Source organism: Salvelinus namaycush, chromosome 26 (assembly GCF_016432855.1).
Source record: "Salvelinus namaycush isolate Seneca chromosome 26, SaNama_1.0, whole genome shotgun sequence".
NCBI classification, from domain to species: Eukaryota; Metazoa; Chordata; class Actinopteri; order Salmoniformes; family Salmonidae; genus Salvelinus; species Salvelinus namaycush.
In genome coordinates this window covers 34,248,917-34,263,345 of record NC_052332.1, presented here as the reverse complement: position 1 = coordinate 34,263,345, position 14,429 = coordinate 34,248,917, and the positions used below count along the sequence as shown (strand labels likewise).

The following is a 14,429-nucleotide window of genomic DNA, read 5'->3' as shown; positions in this document are numbered from 1 at the left end:
TAGATTGAACACAGCTAAAAAGCCAATGAGGCAGCTCCGTTAGATAGTATGTATCCCAAACATCTCATAACCACTAATAGCCAGGAAAGATGAGTCCACTTACACAACTTAAAGTTCCTCAAGCCCCCCAGCTACAATACACAATAAGACAAATAAGAATATTCAGAATATAGCAAAACATGAAAATACTGAATGACAGTGACAGGAGAGAAAAGGCACTTCTATGTATTCTACTCCCAATTTGACCGATGTACAACCTAAATCCCACCCTTTAGGGCTAGGTTGAATGTAGCCATAGTGTTTCCCAGAAGAAAACCAAGAGAAGCTGGCCTGTGGATGGTCACACTTTCCATCAAAGGGATTTGAAACAATCATTCCCACACACTACACACTGACAAAATTAAAATCCATTTCACATGAATTAAGACTTCAGACCATGAACAATTCCCATTTTGACATCACTCTCTCCTAATAACCCGAAACTTTGTCTTAGTCTTATTGGTGGTGAATCTGCTGGTAAGGGTCACACCTCTTGGGTTGAAAGGATATACGGAAATCAAATCATATTAAGCAGATGTTATTGCGGGTGGAGTTGAAATGCTTGTGTTCCTAGCTCCAACAGTGCAATAGTATCTAACAATTCACAACAATACACAGAAATCTAAAAGTAAATGTTAAACATTTATTTAACTGATTAGGCGTTGACCTAATTTGCATAATATATTAACTTGTATGCATCAGATATTTGAAGAAAAAACACACAAACAGCCATACACAAAGATATATATTTTTTTAAACAAACAGGTTGACCACTTACAACACAGTAAGTACGTTGGTTATCATTCTTGATGACATCATCAACCCTCCAACCACAAAACATATACAGAAGATTGTAATGTAGTATTTATATAATTCATCATCATTATGCCTTGTGGATGCCCTACATTTCTGTCCGATTAGCTATATTCACATGTAATGGCATAGCCTATGATAATCAATAATGTTGTACTCAAAAAGAAAATATGCACAGATACACTGCATGGCCAAAAGTATATGGACACCTGCTCGTCGAAAACCTCATGCCAAAATCATGAGCTATAACAGCCTCCACTCTTCTAGGAAAGCTTTTCACTAGATGTTGGAACATTGCTGCGGGGACTTGTTTCCACAAGATCATTAGTGAGATCGGGCACTGATGTTGGGCGATTAGGCCTGGCTCGCAGTCGGTGTTCCAATTCATCCCAAAAGCGTTTGATGGGGTTGAGGTCAGGGCTCTGTGCAGGCCAATCAAGTTCTTCCACATCTCGACAAATCATTGAATTGTCTAGAATGTAATTCTATGGTGTAGCGTTAAGATTTCCCTTCACTGGAACTAAGGGACCGAACCATGAAAAACAACCCCAGACCATTATTCCTTTACAATTGGCACTATGCATTCGGGCAGGTAGCATTCTCCTGGCATCCGCCAAACCCAGATTTGTCCGTTGGACTGTCAGATGGTGAAGCGTGATTCATCACTCCAAAGAACGTGTTTCCACTGCTCCAGAGTCAAATGAAGAGGTTTACACCACTCCAGACAAGGCTTGGCATTTTACATGGTGATCTTAAGCTCGTGTGCGGCTGCTCCGTCATGGAAACCCATTTCATGACGTTCCCGACAAAAGGTTATTGTGCTGAAGTTGCTTCCAGAGGCAGCTTGGAACTCACTGAGCTCTTCAGTATGGGGCCATTCTACTGCCAATATTTGTCTATGGAGATTGCATGGCTATGTGCTCGATTTTATACACCTGTCAGGAACGGGTGTGGCTCAAATAACCGAATCCACAAATTTGAATGTAGAGCAGTTGAAGAGAGTGTCATAGAAGGTATGATTTGTTGATATTTCATCTCCTTAGTGAAAAGTGTGCCCCCTTTCTGATTTTCTCTATTTTTGAATATATTTTTTTCAGTGAATGTTATCAGATCTTCAACCAAAACCTAATATTAGATAAAGGGAACCTGAGTTTTCAAATAATAAAAAAATATATACAGTTGAAGTCGGAAGTTTACATACACCTTAGCCAAATACATTTAAACTCAGTTTTTCACAATTCCTGACATTTAATCAGAGTAAAAATTCCCTGTCTTAGGTCAGTTAGGATCACCACTTTATTTAAATAATGTGAAATGTCAGAATAATAGTAGAGAGATTGAGTTATTTCAGCTTTTATTTCCTTCATCACATTCCCAGTGGGTCAGAAGTTTACATACACTCAATTAGTATTTGGTAGCATTGTCTTTAAATTGTTTAACTTGGGTCAAACGTTTCGTGTAGCCTTCCACAAGCTTCCCACAATAAGTTGGGTGAATTTTGGCCCATTTCTCTTGACAGAGCTGGTGTAACTGAGTCAGGTTTGTAGGCCTCCTTGCTCGCACTCGCTTTTTCAGTTCTGACCACAAATTGTCTATAGGATTGAGCTCAGAGCTTTGTGATGGCCACTCCAGTACCTTGACTTTGTTGTCCTTAAGCCATTTTGCCACAACTTCAGAAGTATGCTTGGGGTCATTGTCCATTTGGAAGACCCAATTGCAACCAAGCTTAAACTTCCTGACTGATGTCTTGAGATGTTGCTTCAATATATCCACATACTTTTCCTGCCTCATGATGCCATCTATTTTGTGAAGTGCACCAGTCGCTCCTGCAGCAAAGCTCCCCCACAACATGATGCTGTCCCCCCCGTGCTTCACGGTTGGGATGGTGTTCTTCGGCTTGCAAGCCTCCCCCTTTATCCTCCAAACATAACAATGGTCATTATGGTCTAACAGTTCTATTTTTGTTTCATCAGACCAGAGGACATTTCTTCAAAAAGTACAATCTTTGTCCCCATGTGCAGTTGCAAACAGTAGTCTGGCTTTTTTATTGCAGTTTTGGAGCAGTGGCTTCTTCCTTGCTGAGCTTCCTTGCCTTTCAGGTTATGTCGATATAGGACTCGTTTAACTGTGGATATAGATAATTTTGTACCTGTTTCCTCCAGCATCTTTACAAGGTCCTTTGCTGTTATTCTGGGATTGATTTGCACTTTTCATACCAAAGTACGTTCATCTCTAGGAGACAGAACGCGTCTCCTTCCTGAGCGGTATGACGGCTGCGTGTTCCCATGGTGTTTGTACTTGCGTACTATGGTTTGTACAGATAAAGGTGGTACCTTCAGGCATTTGGAAATTGCTCCCAAGTATGAACCAGACTTGTGGAGGTCTACAACTTTTTTCTGAGGTCTTGGCTGATTTCTTTTGATTTTCCCATGATGTCAAGCAAAGAGACACTGAGTTTGAAGCTAGGCCTTGAAATACATCCACAGGTACACCTCCAATAGACTCAAATGTTGTCAATTAGCCTATCAGAAGCGTCTAAAGCCATGACATAATTTTCTGGAATTTTCCAAGTTGTTTAAAGGCACAGTCATCTTAGTGTATGTAAACTTCTGACCCACTGGATTTGTGATACAGTGAATTATAAGTGAAATAATTTGTCTGTAAACAATTGTTGGAAAAATTACTTGTGTCATGCACAAAGTAGACGTCCTAACCGCCAAAACTATAGTTTGTTAAAAAGAAATTTGTGGAGGGGTTGAAAAACAAGTTAGCTAGCTACATTTTCAGATATTATACATTTCTGATTTTGTCAGAAAGTGATTTTTATTGCAAGTTAAAGTGTACTGTTAGCTAGCTAGCTAATGTTAGCTGGCTGGCTCACTAGCTAACGTTACGTGTATGATCTGTGTAGAAATATTATTAGTATCTCAGATCCATTTGTATTGCTAGTTATAGCCTAATGTTAGCTAGCTAACTTACAATGAACCTAGTTGGTTAGTTTTAGCTACCTGTATATTCATGAAAGGTAGTAACGTTATGAGTTGTGATTATGGTTCATTGTTTAGCTAGCTTTCTAGCTACTATACTAAACAAAAGACCTACTGTATCCTTTGCATGTGACAAAAAAACTTGGATTTTATTTGATATAGTGTGTATTTACCAGAGACGGTAATGTGAAGGACAACATGACCTGCACCAAAGTCAAATTACGATATAACGTTAGGCCAATGAGACAGTGTCCAAGTTCCAAAATTCTCCGGTAGAATGCCCTGCTTTTATTTCGTCACACTCACAACCGTAACCTACTTTCTGTAATTAGCTTGCCATTAACTTGTATATATGTCACGATCGTCAATAGGAGAGAGAGAGGACCAAGGCGCAGCGCGTGGAAAGTACATCTTCTTTTATTTTAAAGAAGGAAAAACCAAAACAACAAACGTGAAGCTATACAAACATCAGTGCTGACACAAAACACTTCGACATAGACAATTCCCCACAAACAGCTAAAGCCTATGGTTGCCTTAAATATGGCTCCCAATCAGAGACAACAATAACCAGCTGTCTCTAATTGAGACCCAATTCAGGCAACCATAGACTTTCCTAGATACCTACACTCAACCATAGACACAGCTAGACTACTATACTAAACATAAACCCAACTACTCTAATAAACCCCCTAAACCTTACAACCACCCTAGACACTACAAAAAACACATACATTCCCCATGTCACACCCTGACCTAACTAAAATAATTAAGAAAACAAAGAATACTAAGGCCAGGGCGTGACAATATAATGATCTTTTTGTGAGTTTATTTTCCTGTAATAATGAAAACAAATTAGCTAAAGTGAAGACGTTGTCAGCTATATGATATGGTCATTACATGAACTGGCTAACCAGCTAACTTAACGTTAGCTATTTAGCTAACAATCTAGAAACGACCCAAAACATTGTTTAGAAAGTTGCTTTTAGTTGCCTGGTTTGCTAGATTGACATATAATAAATTCATTTTTAAACGGATGGGTTTGTTGGTGTTAAAATACACCAGTTACGCTATTTTGGACCACCATGCTGCTGATTTTTTATTTATTTTTTTAAATCACCTTTATTTAACCAGGTAGGCTAGTTGAGAACAAGTTCTCATTTGCAACTGCGACCTGGCCAAGATAAAGCAAAGCAGTGTGACACAGACAACAACACAGAGTTACACATGGAGTAAACAATAAACAAGCCAATAACACAATAAACAAGTCAATGACACTATATACAGTGTGTGCAAAAGGCATGTGGAGGTGGGCAATAAATAGTCCATAGGAGCGAATAATTACAATTTAGCAGATTAACACTGGGGTGATAAATGAGCAGTTGATGATGTGCAAGTAGAGATACTGGTGTGCAAAAGAGCAGAAAAGTAAATAAAAACAGTATGGAGGTGAGTTAGGTAGATTGGGTGGGCTATTTACAGATGGACAATGTACAGCTGCAGCCTGTCGTTTTTGTCATGCAGCCTGTCGTTTTTGTGTCTATACTTTTAAATAACGACAACTCAATTCAACTAGATATCAGCACTTACTGTAGTGTTGGTTGGCTCTTTTAAATGTTCCTTGACAGTCCCTCTGGGGAAATATCCTCTTATTCACTATGAGCCCATTTAATGTCCACAATCCAATTGAAAAATAACACACTTATTGGGTGGGTATTTTTTCCATTCATAAATGAAAATGGACTGAAATGAATTTGACTCCAATGCTTTATTCAGAGTGTGTACTGAAAAAACTGAAACATCCCAATGGCCAGCCTCCTATGAAGAGACACTATCCTACTATTCCACTGACCTGTCCCCACTCACAAACAAGCACATCCCTGAGAAAAGCTGAAGAAATGCCCGGACCAGTCCTTATAAGGGAAACAAAGGGAAGGGGTGGGAGAGAGCATTGGGGGGGGGGGGGGGGGCAGCATGTGGAAATTGGAAGGCCAGAATTAGTGGGAGGTAAAGCTTCAAAGGCAGGAGCACAGCCCCCGCATTCTCACCAGCTCAGGGGTCCGTGGCGCCAATGGACCCCTGAGCCAGCCCCTCAGCTCCTCACTCTCCTGCTTCGAGTCTGACCAGGGCTCTGCTCTATCTCTCTCACACTGCTGCAGGGCCACCCACCTGCTACACTGACATATACAGTATGTCTGTGTGTCTCTTTCTTCCTGGTGTCCTAGTCTCACTCCATCAAACTCAGTGTCTCTCTGTCTGACCCATATCCCTCACACTCTCTTCATCTCCATCAAACATGAACATGTCATTCATAGTCCATCTTTTCCCACCATCTCAGTCCCTCTTTCACAGTCTACCATTCCTCTTCCAATGTCAATGACTCTATAACAGCCTACGTCCCTCCTCCATGTCATTCACAGTCTCTCCCTTCATGTTTTCACCCTCTCTTAATATCACTCTCACTCTGTCCCTCCTCCATGTCATTCACACGCTCCCTATGCATTTAAATGCCAGCGGTCTAACGCAATGCATCTCAGTGTTAGAGGCATCACTACAGACCCTGGTTCGATCCCGGGCTGTATCCCAACCGGCCGTGATCGGGAGTCCCAATTGGCCAAGCATCGTCCGGGTTAGGGGAGGGTTTAGCCGTCATTGTAAAATAAGAATTTGTTCTGAACTGACTTGCCTAGTTAAATAAAGGTTAAATAAATAAAAAATATATATACTGTATTTTCCAAACCCCTAGACTCACAGTCTCTCTTCTCTGTCACTCAACAGTTCCCCAGTTTCTGTAACCAATCACTGTATTCTCTCTGAATAGAATTATCCCAAATTCTGCTACTGCTAAGATGATGATGATAATGATGATGATGGTGGTGATGATTAGAAAAATAAAAAATGATTGCATAATGAGGAACAGGTTGGTTATATTACTGGGAAAAGGTTATGTGAATCCATTGTTATATGAGAAAAAGAAATGCGCCAATGTCTTACATATTAAAGAAATACAGTGTTGTTTGTGTAGACATTGTTGTTGTTTACATCTTCCTCAATGACGTCATTACCATCACGCCAGTAGCAGCCTAAGGATCTGTAAATGCTATCTATACTTTCTGCAGTTATGACTTCTACCACAGCTCCTTTTGTATCACCCAACTAGTCTACTTCTCCTGGTAGCATCACAAATAGGACTGCCACTATCAAACATAATAACACTTTCCCACTATGCTTTCACCGAAGCACCCACTCTCCCCCCTTATATAGGTCTACTCTACATTGATTACGTCAGTGGGAGCTGCTGGAGACATGGCTCGTGCTTCCTCCCTGGAGCTCAGAGCGCGGCGGTAATTGGCCCCTCTCGGCTGAATAACCATCCCGAACAGTCTGACCATACAGACTCCCCAAGGCCAACGAGAAGGGGTACTGTATGGAATCTATAAGCAAAATGGACATACACACTAAAAGAACTCAAACATCTTTGGCATATTCAAGTTTTTAAAAAGTCACACTCAAGTTATGATATAGGCCTATGACTAATTTAGATGTTTAGAACATAGCATAATATTCTTCAAAATCTGTTTTGTATTCATAAATTATTAATTAGGCCTATACAAAATAGTCTGACTGTAAATATATGCGAGTTTCAAAAGTAGGCTAGATAATATGGCACTTTTCAAATACTGTATGTATTCATAAATAAATAGGCCTAGTCATGTTTGTCATCAATCGTGAAACCAAAACATCTGACAACAAGCCAAAAAGTGTAATATTTTATGGGACGTTGCCAGATAGCTCGGCTATAGGCTACTTATTAGTTCAGGTAATGCAGCGCCAAATGCAACACTTCCCTCCAGACCGCGGTCAAGCAGACACTCACACATATCTTCCTAGCCCTCTCTCTCAACCACCTCCTCCCTGCTCTGACTCACACACGAGCAGTCACGCACTCACGTCACACTCACTCACTCACTCACAGACACACACACAGTCAGTCACATTTGTGCACGAGACCCATTGAAGTTTATAAGGACCAGAATTAAATATCCCACAACCTGCTGCGCCTTTCTGTTTCTTTTCCATTCCCGAGTTAAAATAGTCAAAATTGTATGCATGCCACTGTGTTAAATCGTGACTAATTTGCAAGAACATGAAGCCCATACGAGCGCCACTGCCGGTGGCGGATTGCGGCAGTACCAGGGGGTCGCGATAAATCCCGGCTTGCAACTGCTATGTCACGGGGACATCGCGCGCAGGAGACTGGCTGGTCGTCGCATGCGGAACAATGAAGAACAAACATGATCCTCTACAATAAAATCACTCTGAGAACAACTGGCATACTGTTCTTAGGATAAGTATAGGCTATGCACGAACTAAATCATAAACAAATTAAACAATATTGCTCTTTTTCATCCATTATGCATTTTCACAAAAACATTTGTTGATGATTAAAGAGAACACTGCAGAAAACAAAGTTCAGTTTCTATTTATCTCCAGGTAAAGAGATGCCTCATCACCACCTGTCATTAAAAGCATAACATTCATAAACATAATAAAGATCCAATGCAAAGTGCCATAATTTCAATGGCAAATATTTATGGAGAGCGTCAAGTTTCTTGGAGCGCACGTCATTAACAGATGATTCACACTTTCAATTTTCACCCCTAAAAATCTTTGAATGAAAGAACCGCTCTCCACAATATCTACAAACATTTTCTGCATTGACAACATTATCCGAGGAAAATTAGCAAATGAGAATGGCAGAGCAGAATGCCCATTATGGCCATTCTAACCCAATAACAGTGTGTGCATCATTTCACATGCGTCTGAGAGCCAAGAATCCTAATTGTATCTAATATTAAAGCACAAAAATACCTTTTGTCTAGACTCAATGATCTGAAACCACGGTCTCTGCGGTGTCAGCGTATGGTCTGCACCAGCACGTTTGAGGGTATAGATAGAAGAACCATTCTCCCATTCCCCTAGTTAACTTGATCGTTAGGAAGATGACATCCCAACTTTCAGCAGACTTCGACAAAGTATGATCCCCCCTCCCTCCCTCTTATGTAGCCTATCTGCATATTTGCAAACACGGGCCCTTTTTTATTCGCACCTACCAAACCAGAACGAAGAGGAGGGGAGGGCTCCCACTGTCCAAGCGGTCCGTCTCCAAGCCTACCGTAAAGATTGATGTCAAAAAAGAAAGAAAGACAACCTTACACTAAACCAACTGAATTAATATAGTCCTCGCCTGTATAGAACAAGAGAGAAATTGAATAATACATTATTGTAAAACGTACTTTCTCGGAAGCTGAGCGTGTGGGCTCTCCAACCTTTCGATTCTCGCAATCCCACCTCTACATCCCCGCTCGCGGAGAAGAACATGCAAACACATTTCATAGATTTTTGGAGCTTCGCGGAAAAACCGAACTGGATTTTTCAGCGTAGAGACAGATAGGCTAATAATATATCGCCAAAACCTTTTAAAATATAGAGATGTATTGCCCTCCTCGACGCTTTTAGGTTCTCGACTTTGAATATCCAAGGTTCGCGTGATGAAGAACATGTTTGTTATTAAAGCTTTACATGATTATGCCTCTGAGTTGCATCTTACTAGTTGTTGTGTAATCAGTGCATATGCACAATATGATTTTCTCTCTGTATGAGCGCAAGTTGCTATTTCGTCATACCACTTTAAGACTCAACTTTCCTTCAACACATTCATGTTTACAGATAACTTTAACGGTGCAATCCAAAAATATGGAAACATACCCAAATGTGAATATTGAACATGTTGAAAGCTAATATTTTTGAAGGGATACAGTAGGCCTATTATTTGATTTTCATTGATGAACATAGACTAAGCCTACGTTGGTGTGACTAACATACACTACATGACCAAAAGTATGTGGACACTTGTTCGTCGAACATCTATATTACTTCTATGCTCGCTTCGAGGCAAGTAACACTGAGACATGCATGAGAGCATCAGCTGTCACGGATGGGCCAGACGGATTACCAGGACGTGTACTCCGAGCATGCGCTGACCAACTGGCAAGTGTCTTCACTGACATTTTAAACCTCTCCCTGTCCGAGTCTGTAATACCAACATGTTTCAAGCAGACCACCATAGTCCCTGTGCCAAATAACACTAAGGTAACATGCCTAAATGACTACCGACCCATAGCACTCACGTCTGTAGCCATGAAATGCTTTGAAAGGCTGGTCATGGGCCACATCAACACCATTTCCCCAAAAACACTAGACCCGCTCCAATTTGCATACCGCCCCAACAGATCAACAGATGATACAATCTCTACTGCACTCAACACTGCCCTTTCCCACCTGGACAAAAGGAACACTTATGTGAGAATTCTATTAATTGACTACAGCTCAGTGTTCAACACCATAGTGCCCTCAAAGCTCATCACTAAGCTAAGGACACCTCCCACTGCAACTGGATCCTGGACTTCCTGACCGGCCGCCCCCAGGTGGTAAGGGTAGGTAACAACACATCCGCCACTCTGATCCTCACCACGGGGGCCCCTCAGGGGTGCGTGCTGAGTCCCCTCCTGTACTCCATATTCACTCATGACTGCACAGCCAGGCACGACTCCAACACCATCATTAAGTTTGCTGATGACGCAACAGTGGTGGGCCTGATCACCGACAACGACGAGACAGCCTATAGGGAGGAGGTCAGAGACCTGGCCGTGTGGTGCCAGGACAACAACCTCACCCTCAACGGGATCAAGACAAAGGAGATGATTGTAGATTACAGGAAAAGGAGGACCGAGCACGCCCCCATTCTCATCGAATGGGGCTGTAGTGGAGCAGGTTGGGGGCTGTAGTGGAGCAGGTTGAGAGCTTCAAGTTCCTTGGTGTTCACATCACCAACAAACTAACATGGTCCAAGCACACCAAGACAGTCGTGAAGAGGGCACGACAAAACCTATTCCCCCTCAGGAGACTGAAAAGATTTGGCATGGGTCCTCAGATCCTCAGCTGCACAATCCAGAGCATCCTGACGGGTTGCATCACTGCCTGGTATGGCAACTGCTCTGCCTCTGACCGCAAGGCACTACAGAGGGTAGTGTGTACCATCCAGGACCTCTATACCAGGCGGTATCAGAGGAAGGCCCTAAAAATTGTCAAAGACTCCAGCCACCCAAGTCATAGATTGTTCTCTCTGCTACTGCATGGCAAGCGGTACCAGAGTGCCAAGTCTAGGTCCAAGAAGCTTCTAAACAGCTTCTACCACCAAGCCATAAGACTCCTGAACATCTAATCAGATGGCTACCCAGACTATTTGCATTCCCCGCCCCCCTCACCCCCCTCTTTTACACTGCTGCTACTCTCTGTTATTATCACTTTAATAACTCTACCTACATGTACATATTACCTCAAATACCTCGACTAACCGGTGCCCCCGCACATTGACTCTGTACCGGCCCCCCCTGTAAATAGCCTCGCTATTGATATTTTACTGTTGGTCTTTAATTATTTGTTACTTTTATTTCTTTTTTTTAAGGTAATTTTCTTTAAACTGCATTGTTGGTTAAGGGCTTGTAAGTAAGCATTTCACTGTAAGTTCTACATCTGTTGTATTCGCCTTGTGACAAATAACTTTTGATTTGATATCATTCCAAAATCATGGACATTAATGTGGAGTTGGTCCCTCCTTTGCTGCTATAACAGCCTCCACTCTTCTGGGAAGGCTTTCCACTAGATGCTGGAACATTGCTGCGGGTACTTGCTTCCATTCAGCCACAAGACCATTAGTGCGGTTGGGCACTGATGTTGAGGCGATTTGGCTTGGCTCACAGTCGGTGTTCCAATTTGGCCTTCCCCAAATTGTTGCCACAAAGTTGGAAGCAGAGAATCGTCCAGAATGACATTGTATGCTGTAGCGTTAAGATTTACATTCACTGTAACTAAGGGGCCTAGCCCAAACCATGAAAAACAGCCCAAGATCATTATTCCTCCTCCACCAAACTTTACAGTTGGCACTATGCATTGGGGCAGGTAGCGTTTTGCTGGCATCCGCCAAATCCAGATTCATCCATTGGACTGCCAGATGGTGAAGTGTGATTCAACACTCCAGAGAACGCGTTTCCTCTACTCTAGAGTCCAATGGCGGGCAGCTTTACACCACTAGACATTTCCACTTCACAATAACAGCACTTTCACCAGGGGAGCTAAAGCAGGGCAAATATTTGATGAACTGACATGTTGGAAAGGTGGCATCTTATGACGGTGCCACATTGAAATTCACTGAGCTCTTCAGTAAGGCCATTCTACTGCCAATGTTTGTCTATGGAGATTGCATGGCTGTGTGCTCGATTGTATACACCTGTCAGCAACAGTGTGGCTGAAATAGCAGAATCCACTCATTTAAAGGGATGTCCACATACTATTTTATATACAGAGTAGCTGTAGCCTATTTATGCAAATGGTCAATTTTTTCGGGCTCCCGAGTTGCGCAGCAGTCTAAGGCTCTGCATCTCAGTGCAAGAGACATCCCTACAGACCCTGGTTCGATTCCAGGCTGTATCACAACCGGACGTGATTGGGAGTCCCATAGGGCGGTGCACAAATGGCCCAGCATCGTCTGGGTTAGGGTTTGGATGTGGTAGGAAGTCATTGTAAATAATAATTTGTTCTTAACTTACTTGCCTAGTTAAATAAAGGTTAAATAAAATAAAATAAAAAATCCAGGCATGGGCTATCACCTAATTCAGAAATGTGTTTAATGGCACCAAAATATGGCAATATGCGCTATTGCAATTGCCCTTCAGGAGCAAGGAGCCTGATTTGCAAAAAAAACAACATAACTCGTGGTCTTAATGGCAGAACAGATTATAAATTATATTATAAATTTACATCTTATTGTCTTTCATTAACATGTTAATGTTCTAATTTATGACAATAACACGTTCAATTTTACATGTGACATGTCACTGATGGTTTCTGCTGGTTTACATTACACAGTGGTCAATGTAGCGTAATTAAGCGATGGGTTGTTTTTCACATTCGTTGCCGTGCGTGCGCGTAGGAGTGGCCACGCGGTGCTCAGTTGCAACTCGCTATGTTTTCGCCAATGACCGGTGCGCTCGGCTCCTCTTCTCGCTCAAACCAAGAGTCCACTCCACCTCTTTCGAATGTCCTGTCTGCTGGCAGGCGCCCAACCGAAGTGTGTGGAAATGACACCGCCAGGGCGGCAGAGATTTTCCTTCATTTCTCTCCTTCCCGATCGCAGACGGGCTGACATTGGCTAGAAAGTGGAGCAGCTCGTCAGGGACAATCAATGCGAATCGATCGAGCTGTGCGGTGGAGGCTCCGAGCTGGAAAATAACGCGGAAGCTCGAGAGAGGGAGAGAGAGGGGAGGGGTTGTTCTAACACTGGTACTCGCCAGCCAACCCTTCTCCCGCACACAAAACACCCTTACAAATATACACACACAGTGAATAGTAAACCTTTATCTGTCACCAAATGCAGCAAGGCTGCGTTTACTATAAAGTGTAAGCAGAGAAACTTCATGCGTAATGAGCAATGTATTTACGTGAATTGTGTTCACATCCTCAAAAAGAAATAACAAATAATGTAATTGGTCAATGCTAATTGTAATTGACATCCCCATGACATGACCTATTAAAATTACCAACTTTATCATCAATGTTGAAGCATTGCATAATGTTTAAACATTGGAATTATTTGGACACCCAAGAACCATCCATTGACGCACCAAACATAGACTTAAGTAATGTGTTTGAAACCAAAGTGGAGTTGTTATTAAACCCCATTCAACTCATGTTAAATGTCTGAATCACTAATGAAGAGCATGCGACAGGTAGGCCTTAGCATTGGGATGACCACCTCATGTAGCCCTGTGAATCGCTTGGTTTTGGTTTCTCGTGACTACCTATCTCCCTGTTTTTTTAACTCAACATGCCATTTGTTGTAGCCCAGCCAAGCGCGTATTCTCTCCGTATAGGTTGGTGTTTTGAGTGGGCTGTTGGTAGCAGTAGCACCTTTATAATTTATTTAAATACCATAGCAAAATGTGATAAAATGTCATCTGCATTCCATTGCTTTTGTTTGTTTGGATGATTATCTCTTATAACGACTTTTATTTGTTTGGTTTTAAGATTATTATTTTGTTTTTTACCTCTAGGATTCTGTTTATCGAGTGGCCGTGCAGGCAAGGGTTCCGTTCTAGGTAATTGCACAATGGTCGCATCCATTCCCCCACGAGGTGCATAAATTGGACACGCATTGCTTCGTAATCCCTGGTGTCTAGCATGGCTCTGGCAATATGCCTGGTCTCACCCTATCTCATATTAAGCAGATGCCAAACCCCTCGTCATCATTTGCGCCTTTGGAAATTACTTTAATAATGCCAACCACCGGCCATACCGACTCCAAGCTCTGAGGCATGTGCATAGTGGTGTGGACCTAATGCAGGGTCCATCAACTAGATTCTGGACGATTTTTTCTGGAGCAGATGGTGGGGGTACGATGACACATAATTACAAATAATTTGTAGAGTGAAAATTGACTGCAAGAAGCCCAAACAGATATGTTTGCCTAAAACA

At 42.1% G+C, this 14,429-nt stretch overlaps 1 protein-coding gene across 1 annotated transcript in view; it reads right to left on the bottom strand.

Annotated features, from left to right (window-relative positions):
* LOC120021107 (CXXC-type zinc finger protein 5-like) overlaps positions 1-9,201 on the bottom strand; it is a 33,540-nt gene extending 24,339 nt beyond the window's left edge. The window contains exon 1 of the mRNA XM_038964748.1: positions 9,134-9,201. The gene's annotated coding sequence lies outside the window, so the exon portion shown is untranslated. The remainder of the gene's footprint in view (positions 1-9,133) is intronic.
* Between the last annotated feature and the right edge of the window lie 5,228 nt (positions 9,202-14,429).